Below are 10,240 nucleotides of genomic sequence, written 5' to 3' on the forward strand. Positions count from 1 at the left end.
ATGTGGATCAACTCAAAACAAGGGTCCACTGAGATGACTTAAGTGAAAAATATTCATTTATTCATCAGACTTATTCCTTGAACATGTTAAACTGACATTCCCCACTGAATGTTATCCTGACTTCTCAAGTTGACTCTGACATTGTCGATGGGCACAGCACATGATGACATATATGATGCAGGTTCAAGTGTTGGATTTTGCTGCTTTATTCATATTGGCAGCCATGTTGATGGAAAAACAAATCATGCATATTCATGTTATTGATTCTTTATTATAAATATGATGTGAAGACCTACTTTCTAAATATCTGTTTGTTTACTATGTTGTTTTGACATGAGTGTTGTACAGTAGCTAGCATGACCTGTAATATCTCTTGTATGCAATGCATGGCTTATTTGTATGGAATGCATAGCATAGCTGAAGAGAAGTGGCTGTGAGAAAAAAAGTAATGCAAAAATAACGCAAAAGTAACATTACGCTTTACTTTCCACAAAAATTTACTTTTTAGTTAAGTTACTGTTATAGATCTAAGTTCGTGGGCAATGGAGGAGTCAGGAGACAGCAAAGAGTTGAGGTGCATATTTATTTTTCCTTGCACACACAAAGATAAACAAAACAGGCTCTCAGTAGCCGACTCAGATCTTGGGCTTATAAATGCAGTCTCTTGATATGGTGTTGTCACACTCAAACACCACTTTTTTTTTTCCTGTAAAAAAACAAAGCAAATTAGTAGAGAGTAGGGTGTTAGGTTTATCAGTAATAATAATCAAATCTATCGTCAAGTTCCTCTTTGCATTAAAACGTTTATCTAGACGTATATCAGTTGGTTCTCAATTATATGGGTTGACACGCATTTGTACCATGGTTCATCTGATTTTGAAGTCTAGCAGCACATCTGAAGTATCTGGATTAGCAGCATCAAATACACAGGCGGAGGCACAACCTCAGCTAATGCACCTGTATGGCTCTGTAGATGGATACGGCTCAATGGACAGAGCAGCGCGAGCGCAAAGCTCTTAAAGCTCAAGCTCTTAAACTCACAGCTTTGCAAGAATCAGAGAAGCAAGGCACGAGAAGTGGAAACCATTTGAATTCGGCACAGAATTCTATATCACCACCCTTGAATTTACTGTAGTAACACTAACTGTACTTTAGACAGAAATAGACTGATAATAAATATTATCATATCACTACTTTAGCTCTATTAAATTTGTTATAGGATACATTAAGGGAGTGAGGGAATATAATTAATTTTTGTAACAACATAAATATTTATATTTTGTATTTATTGTTTTTTACATGTGTTTAGAGTAGGTCTATGTTTATAATTACAAAAATGCCATAGTTTGTTTTATAGAAATCATGTTACATCTAACCATTGTAGTGAAGAAGATGTTTACTATGGTCTTGTTACAGATACCACTGTTAAAACTATAAAAATAAATAATGAATAAATAAACATTTTCAAAAAGGCAAATGTAAAATATGTTAACAATATCACTTTTATTATTATAGACCTCCATCTGCTTGAATTCAAGAAACGCAAGGTTTGGTGTCGCATTCATGATGCGTAAGCCTGCTGAATTTATTAACAAAACTTTACAATTATGCAGTGCATTGAGTTGCATTGAGCAAATTAAGCAAATAACACAAATATTGAGTTTTGTGTTTTATGTTTTTTGCAAGTCTATGCTTTCAAATTATGTCACATGAATTACGGCTGGGGTAAGGGAATTAAGTAGGGGGGTGTTCATCAAAAAAAGTTTGAGAACCACTGCCTTAAAGAAATATTCCGGGATCAGTACAAGATCAGCTCAATCGACAGCATTTGTGGCATAATGTTGATTACCACAAATATTTGTTTTGACTAGTTCCTCCTTTTCTTCAAAAAAAGCAAAAATCTAGGTTACAGTGAGGCACTTACAATGGAAGTGAATGGACCCAATTTTTGGAGAAGGGTATAGCTGCAGGCATAGCTCCTAAAAGGGGCGTGAGCTCCAAATCGCCATTAAAGATATAGGGAGCCCCTAACCTTACCCGTTCCCTAACCTTAAAGGAATAGTTCACCCAAAAATGGAAATTCTATCAACATTTACTCACCCTTATGCCATCTCAGATGTGTATGACTTTCTTTCTTCAGCAGAACACAAATTAAGATTTTTAGAAGAATATCTCAGCTCTGTAGGTCCATACAATGCAAGTGAATTGGTGCCAAAATTTTGAAGCTCCAAAAATCACATAAATCAGCATAAAAGTAATCCATATGACACCAGTGGTTAAATCAATGTCTTCAGAAGCGATTTGATAGGTTAATAAAGTTAATAATTTTTTTTTTTATAGATGATATGCTGGATACGTGGTTTAGTGTTTTTGAGAAACATCCAAGTTTTTATTTTTACACAAACCTATCGATTTGCTTCAGAAGATATTCATTGATCGATTGGAGTCATGTGGATTGCTTTTATGCTGCCTAAATATGCCTTTAGACTGTCAAATAGCCAGCAGCGTCATGGCACCCATTCGCTTTCATTGTATGGACATACAGAGCTGAAATGTGCTTCAGAAATTTTCATTTCGATTCTGCTGAAGAAGGAAAGACATAAACATCTGGGATGGCTTAAAGGTGAGTAAATCATGAGAGAATATTCATTTATGGGTGAACTAATCCTTTAACCCTTTTAGAGTTGTTGCAACCCCCTTTTGGTGTAGCCCGCTCCCTTTTGGAGTAACCCCACCCTTTTTGGAGATCCCGCCTCCATTTGGAGGTCTCCGGCCTGCAGCTATAGCTACTGTACTTGGAAGGTTTAAACACAGAAACGTTAAGTTTATCATTTTTTTAAAGCATAAAGTTGTTTAAATTGTAATTTTTACAGTCGATTTAGGGTTTGTTAACATTACATTATCATGGTAATGAAGTTGTAAAATTGGCTGTTTGCACAGAAAAGGTTTGTAAGTGATTTTATCACACTAAAATCATGTTTACATGCATTTCCTTTGTCTTGTGTCTATACTTTTGAAACAGTGAATATTTTAATGTTCAAAAATTGGCCCCATTCACTTCCATTGTAAGTTTCTTGCTGTAACCTCGATTTATTTTTATTTTTTTTAAAGAAAAGGAGGAACGAGTCGAAATCAACATTATACCACAAATGCTGTCGATTTAGCTTAACATGTATTGTACCAGGAACATTCCTTTAAAACCAGTTTACTTGAGAAACTACACTGCATAAAATATTTAGGCTTTTTCACAGCATGTAGTTTTTATTAAGTGTATTTTGTTTCACTGTACTGGCAGATTTTTTTATTTTTTCATTTTTTCATGTTTTTCACTTGTATATAGTGAAAAAAATCTGCCAGTGCTGAAAAAGTAATCCAAAGTATTAAGATATGTTACTGATAATAATCTAACAGAATGCGTTACAAATTACATTTTAAAGCATGTTTTCTGTAATCTGTAGTTGAATACATTTTAAAAGTAATCCTCCCAACCCTGTTTATAAACATATGGAATACCCCATTTATGCTGAAAATAAAAGAATCGCTGACCAGCACATAAGTTTGATGTTCCCTTGATGAATCATAAATCATCACACAATGCAGAGCAGTACTCCCATGAAGTTGGGCCCGTTACACTTCAAGTTCCGTTTTTAAACCAGAAAAATTAAATGGCTCAAAAAAACTGAAAAAATAACTTCTTACGCCTTAACGATAAACATAATGAGTGCTATAATTGTATTCAATGATGTACAACCTGTACATATCTGTTAACATCTCCATAAAACATTTGGGGGGGGGGGGGGGGAGCTAATGACATTTAAACTGCTGTTTGAAAGAGAAAAGTGGTTCTTCTGGTAATAAATACTGTCCAATATAGTGTCCTTTACTGCCTGATAAGGGTATTGTCAAAAAAAAAAAAGTATCTGTATAAACAGACTTAATGAAACTGGACGTTACAACTGCCCCCATACTATGCTACAACTGAACATTAGGTTTGGGACAACTGTAACATTTCACTTGCTTGACCTCATCTAGAATATCTACAAATACTTATACTTATCTAATATTTTACCATATTAAATGAGTACTAAAGCACCTCTTTTGTGACAAAAACATGGTGGTGTAGCTTTTTTGGTTTTTGAGATTTACCCCAAAATGTGAAGAATGTTACAACTGATCCCAGTCTCCCTACCAAATAAAGCACATTTTTAGTTTACATTTTTAGCATCCACATTACATTATTTATTTGTTTAAGATGTTTTATCATGTTTTCAAGCTTCATTAGTTGTCTAATGGTGAGGGAATCCTGGCACGAAACCATGATTTTATTACAATGTCACACATTTTTAATAAATATGTGCACCAATATGCATTGCATAGACAGTAACTAAAGCAAGAGAGGTAAAAGTATGTTTAGTTTGATCTCAACACAGCAGCTGTGGGAGATTAGTGAGCTGGACACATAATTTACAGTTTCTGCTCATGTCCTGAGGGGCACCTGAAGGTCAAATCTACCAGGTGTGCTAGGAGTACAGCTCAACCCAGCTACATTTGTATCACGCATTCGTGTGTGGTCGTGACTAAACCATAATGTGCTCAAGGATACTGCAAGTCCTTCACAAGAGAATTCAGCAAGAAAATTAACATTTGTTACTAAATACATCATTAAAAATTTTAAAATCTATTGGTGTCTCACTATTAATGACTAATAAATAGCTAACTGACACATTTAAATACTCAGGCATGCATGTCTGTTGTTCTCTGCGATAAATTGTCAACAGAGACCAATTTTTTAACCCTTAAATGCATGGGAATTTCACCAAACACTTACATATTCTGATTTTTAGAAACCCGACACTTATATCTATCACAAATGGATCTAAAAAATGCCCAGACAGTGTCAAATTTTCAAAATATTTTCAAGGCAATTAGAAAATAACAATTAAATATATTTGTATATATTTTTATGTTTTATTTTTCATGTATCAAAGAGAAAATGCAACAAATCGGGACAAATCTAGAACAGGATTCATTACTTTCATGACTACAATTTCATGAGACACAACTGCCTGTCAAAAACATACTGAGCTACACATAGCACATAAGATACATATAAGCTACACATAAGTATTTTCTTAGCCACTTATTGAGTCTAAATAGATGCACCATTTATATAATTTCAGTAGTATATCATACTGCTCATGTGTTGAACTTGCTATAGTTTACTTCCATGTTGTTTCTTCATCAAATAGCAATGTCAAATGTAAATCAAGTCAATCACTGGCACATCAGCGCCACCTTGAGTAATAAATAACAGGTATAAAATGTATGTGTACACACATTTGTAATAATAATAATTCACCATTATTGAAAATTCTTTGTTGCAGAGAAAATCAATGTGACATAGTACATATTTGTTAGAATATAGTACTCCTTTCCATGTAATAAACAAATAAATAGATATCCTGTGATAGTAAACTTATACAGATATGGAATAATCATTAAAATATCATTTATAAGAGATAAATTGAGGAACACTCAAGTGATGTGAGCACAACTCCAAAAAATGGATGAGGTACAGGGGGTGGAATGAGGTCCCGGGTTACTAAAGACCCAAGGTATGCATTGAAGGGTTAATTGTCCAGCCAAATGTGGATAATAAATAGTCTCACTTTATTTTATTTGAATCTGAACATAGTTAGGCCTAACCCTTCTGTCACAGGACAGATCATGGTCTAAGAAAACGGGGTGTAAACGGGGTCCAAAACATTTTTTGATCTAATCAAAAGCACATTAGGTTTATTACATTTTAGGTGTAAACACTAATCCACCCTGATGTGTCCCAGACAGCAGTGAAGCACCACCTACTCTCCTGTCAATCAACTTCAACAGCTTAAGAAGGAAATTGATCTGAAAATGAAAAAGTGCATACATATACTGTACATGCACAAGACCACAGATCTTTTTCAATTTTCCTAATATCAACATGCAGTGACACAGATGAGATGCATGCACATCTGAAGCTCAGTTAATTCAGGTACTCCACTCTGAACATCTGATCTCAGTCAACTTCTCATCTAAGATAAGTTTATCTGGAAGAAACAGTGTGCAATTTTTTTACCCACGCTTTTTTTGGCTGGGATTCCTGATAACGTTAAAACTTAAGCTTTTAAGATCATCAAAAAGCATTTGTTTATTCTTACAAGTATCAACAGATTTCCAGACCAAGCACTGGGTGACACCATGATGAATCTGATTGCTGCTGGGATATTATCCTGTTCCGGTCTCCATAAGAAGCAATATATAATTACCAAAACAAGTGAACCAGATGGAGAACAACAACCATTTTAAGTGTTAGTTGGAAGACAAATGGGTTCAGGCTAAACTTGTGCAGTTGTTGGCTGTCATACAAAATCAAAGTAGTTAATAATGCAATGTAACTCAACTCAAGCCATCACTTTATGTCATCTAGCCACTCGGGTGAGGCACTGTCAAAACGATCATGGCGACTCTGTAAAGTATAGGCACTACTGGGCCATATGTTTTTTATTTGACTCTTTTTTACATATTTTAATACGTTAAACATCACATAATCCGCTAAAAACTTACTTGATGCTAGTGAAAACACTGGACACTGGAAAATAAAAAGAGGCTTACGGTATGAATAATGGAAAAAGGTGAATAGAACTGAATCACCTCTGTGTGCCTTTTTCGAATAATTACTAGTTCCCTATCTGTCACTCACTTTACGTTGTGTCGATGTAGTGACATTAGGGGTCACTCTTGGGAGCCCCAAACACCTCTGCTTTTTTTGAGATAAGGCTAATGGGAATTGGCGAGTGGAATTTGCATGCCACTCCCCCGGACATACGGGTATAAAAGGAGCTGGTATGCAACCACTCATTCAGATTTTCTCTTCAGAGCTGAGCGGTTCTATTCATTGAGCTGAATTCATCCGCGAGTTCATTCACCTCATCTGCTGTATTTTACGGTGCATTTCAGCGGCTTCTCCCCCTCTGCACCCGTGGAATGCAGAGAACGCCTCTGGCAGAACAACAAAAGAATATATTCTAAAAAAAAGAGTATATTTTCATTCTAAAAGAGCAGCACCCACGGAACGTCTTTTTAAAGATGCCTTTCCATTTGTGTGTTATTCCTGGTTGTGGTTGTTATCTCTCCACTTCTGACAGCCACGATCGCTGTCTTACGTGCGATCACGTAAGACAGCAGACAATGTAGGAAGCAGACGCCACCCGTCTCATGGCCGGCCGCTAAGAACCCGAGGAAGGCTTTGAAGCGCCCTTGAGATGGGCGACCCAGGGGCGAGGATACCTGCTTCTCCTCACGACTGCACCACCCCCCCCGGCGAATTCCCCTGAGGAAGGACCTTCTTTCTCAGGGACGGGGCACCATCTGGCACCCATGACCAGACATCTGGAATCTCCACATCTGGCCCTTGGACGGGATGTGGAAGACCTAAGTGGCCTACCACTGTTCGCTAAGTGGTGTTCTTCCCGACGCAAAGACGCCCAGAAATGTGCAGTCGGATTGGTGCAGCTGTCCCCCTCCACCCTGAAGGTGTATGTAGCCACTATTTCAGCTCATCACGATGCAGTAAGTACTTGGGGAAGCACGACTTGATCATCAGGTTCCTGAGAGGCACTAGGAGGTTGAATCCCTCCAGACCACGCCTCGTCCCCTTGTGGGACCTCTCTGTAGTCCTTCGGGGTCTTCAGGGAGCTCCCTTTGAGCCCTTGGAGTCAGATGAGCTTAAGGCACTTTCTTTGAAGACTGCCCTCCTGACTGCTCTCACTTCCATCTAAAGGGTAGGGGACCTGCAGGTGTTCTCTGTTAGCGAATCGTGCCTGGAGTTCAGTCCGGGTTACTCTCATGTGATCTGAGACCCCAACCGGGCTATGTGCCCAAGGTTCCCACGACCCCTTTTAGGGATCAGGTGGTGAACCTGCAAGCGCTGCCTCAGGAGGAGGCATACCCAGCCTTGGCGGTGCTGTGTCCAGTGCGAGCCTTACACATCTATTTGGATAGCAGGCAGAACCTTAGAAGCTCCAAGCAACTCTTTGTCTGCTTTGGTGGACAGTGGAAAGGAGCCCCTTGGACAGTCTCCAAACAGAGGATCGCCCACTGGGTCATTGACGCCATCGTGATGGCATATCAGGCTCAGGACGTGTCACCCCATGTGGGGTTACGAGCCCACTCTACCCAGGAGTGTGGCGGCCTCCTGGGCCCTGGCCAGTGGTGCCTCTTTGGCATACATCTGCAGAGCAGCGGGCTGGGCAACACGCAACATTTTTGCGAGGTTCTACAATCTCCGGATTGAGCCGGTCTCGTCTCGTGTATTGGCAGGCACGAGCAGGTAAGTTCTGGGACAGCTGGCTGGGTGTACCACTTGCGCATAGTGCTTTTCCCCTCCCTTGAGGTGAAGACGTGTGCTCTTGACTCCCAGTCGTGTTCACAGACTGTGATCCCTGGATGACTTTCCTCCTTAGCCCTTTGGCAGTTGAGTTTGCGGAGAAACTCGCTGACCGGCCCAGTACATGCGCTAATGAGCCCCTGTACGGAGGTAGGTGCTCCACACGTGCTGGTTTCCCGAAGGCGACTCCGTGTGATATCTTCCGCAAAATCGTTTCCCTGTTGGCAAACTGCATCTTCCTTGGGCAGAGGCCCCTCTGCCCCCGGTCGCCATGCTCTGTAGAAACTCCTCCCCCTTCGGGCAGGATCTACCATGGGACCTCACCACATGACATACTTCTGACAAGACTCGGTGAGACCATGTGACGTATTCCACTCAAAATACCCCCCCCCCCTTTTTGGGTGGGGTGTAGTCTCCGCGGTGTCTTCCCCTTGGGAGGGACACCCCCCGACGCAGACACTTATGGCTCCCAGTCAGTTAACAAATTCCACTCTTTTTGGGGAGAAAAGAGAGGGAAAGAGGCCTCGGCTGGGCTAGCCTGTCCCTGTAGTTGGGCAGTCGACTTGTTCCTGATGGACCATTCGACGCTCATAAGAGCATTGGGGGAGGTTACATGATGGCCTGGTGTGCTGGCTATGAGGTACACAGCGGTCTGCCCATCACACACCACCAGTTCACGTAACACAGTTCAGATAGTTGTGGCATTTTGTATAGGGACCCCTAGTGTCACTACATCAACACAACGTAGAGTGAGTGACAGATAGGGAACATCCTGGTTACTTTCGTAACCTCCATTCCCTGATGGAGGGAATGAGACGTTGTGTCCCTCTTGCCACAACGCTGAACTACCCGCTGAAATGACTGGGACCTGGTCTCGGCTCCTCAGTGCAAAACCTGAATGAGTGGTTGCATACCAGCTCCTTTTATACCCATATGTCCGGGGGAGTGGCATGCAAATTCCACTTGCCAATTCTTATTGGCCTTTTTTCAAAAAAGCAGAGGTGTTTGGGGCTCCCAAGAGTGACCCCTAGTGTCACTACATCGACACAATGTCTCGTTCCCTCCATCAGGGAACGGAGGTGACGAAAGTAACCAGGACGGTCGAATTCATCGGCTGTGCCCGTGCTGTTTTTCCAGCGAACTCAGGTATGTGTGAAAATTTTGTCATTGTCACTCCTCCCTCAGTGCTCCGCTCCTCATCACCTGATTTCTAATTCACCGCAACTGCACTCAGTTCACTCGCTCATCACTGCCTGCATAAATAAATCACCTTCACATCACTTCACTGTCAATTCTCACACAAAGGACTCTAGTTTGACCGCACTGCTCTCACGCAGTGTTTATTTACCTGTCTGTATTTGCTCTTGATCTTCAACGATATCTGTTTAGTGCTTACCCTGTTGTTTCGCCTGTTACCTCTTCTTCAGTTTGTGAAGCTTCTCTTCAGTGTGATATCACCTGTACCATTGATCTCATTGTGTAAACCCTGAAAATCCAGTGAATCTCAGTAAACGCTCTCGCACTTGGTTTCACTAACTACAACTTGTGTGGCTTGAATTCCTGACAGTCATATAGCCTATATATTTCTGCTAAAGAAAAAGCACAAGTAGATAACGCAACGGCATTGCTCCAAAATAAAGGATGGTTATTTACTGCAGTAACAGGTTTTTTTAAAAATTATTATTATTTGGAAATTATTTTTATTTTATTTTATTTTATATTGTTTTGAAATTGTTTTGGACTGTTTTGGTTTGTGAACGGCGCTTGGTCTGTGGTCTGTGCAAGTTTCTCTTGTATACAATGACATGCCTC

Source organism: Myxocyprinus asiaticus, chromosome 16, assembly GCF_019703515.2.
Source record: "Myxocyprinus asiaticus isolate MX2 ecotype Aquarium Trade chromosome 16, UBuf_Myxa_2, whole genome shotgun sequence".
In the NCBI taxonomy this organism is placed as follows: domain Eukaryota; kingdom Metazoa; phylum Chordata; class Actinopteri; order Cypriniformes; family Catostomidae; genus Myxocyprinus; species Myxocyprinus asiaticus.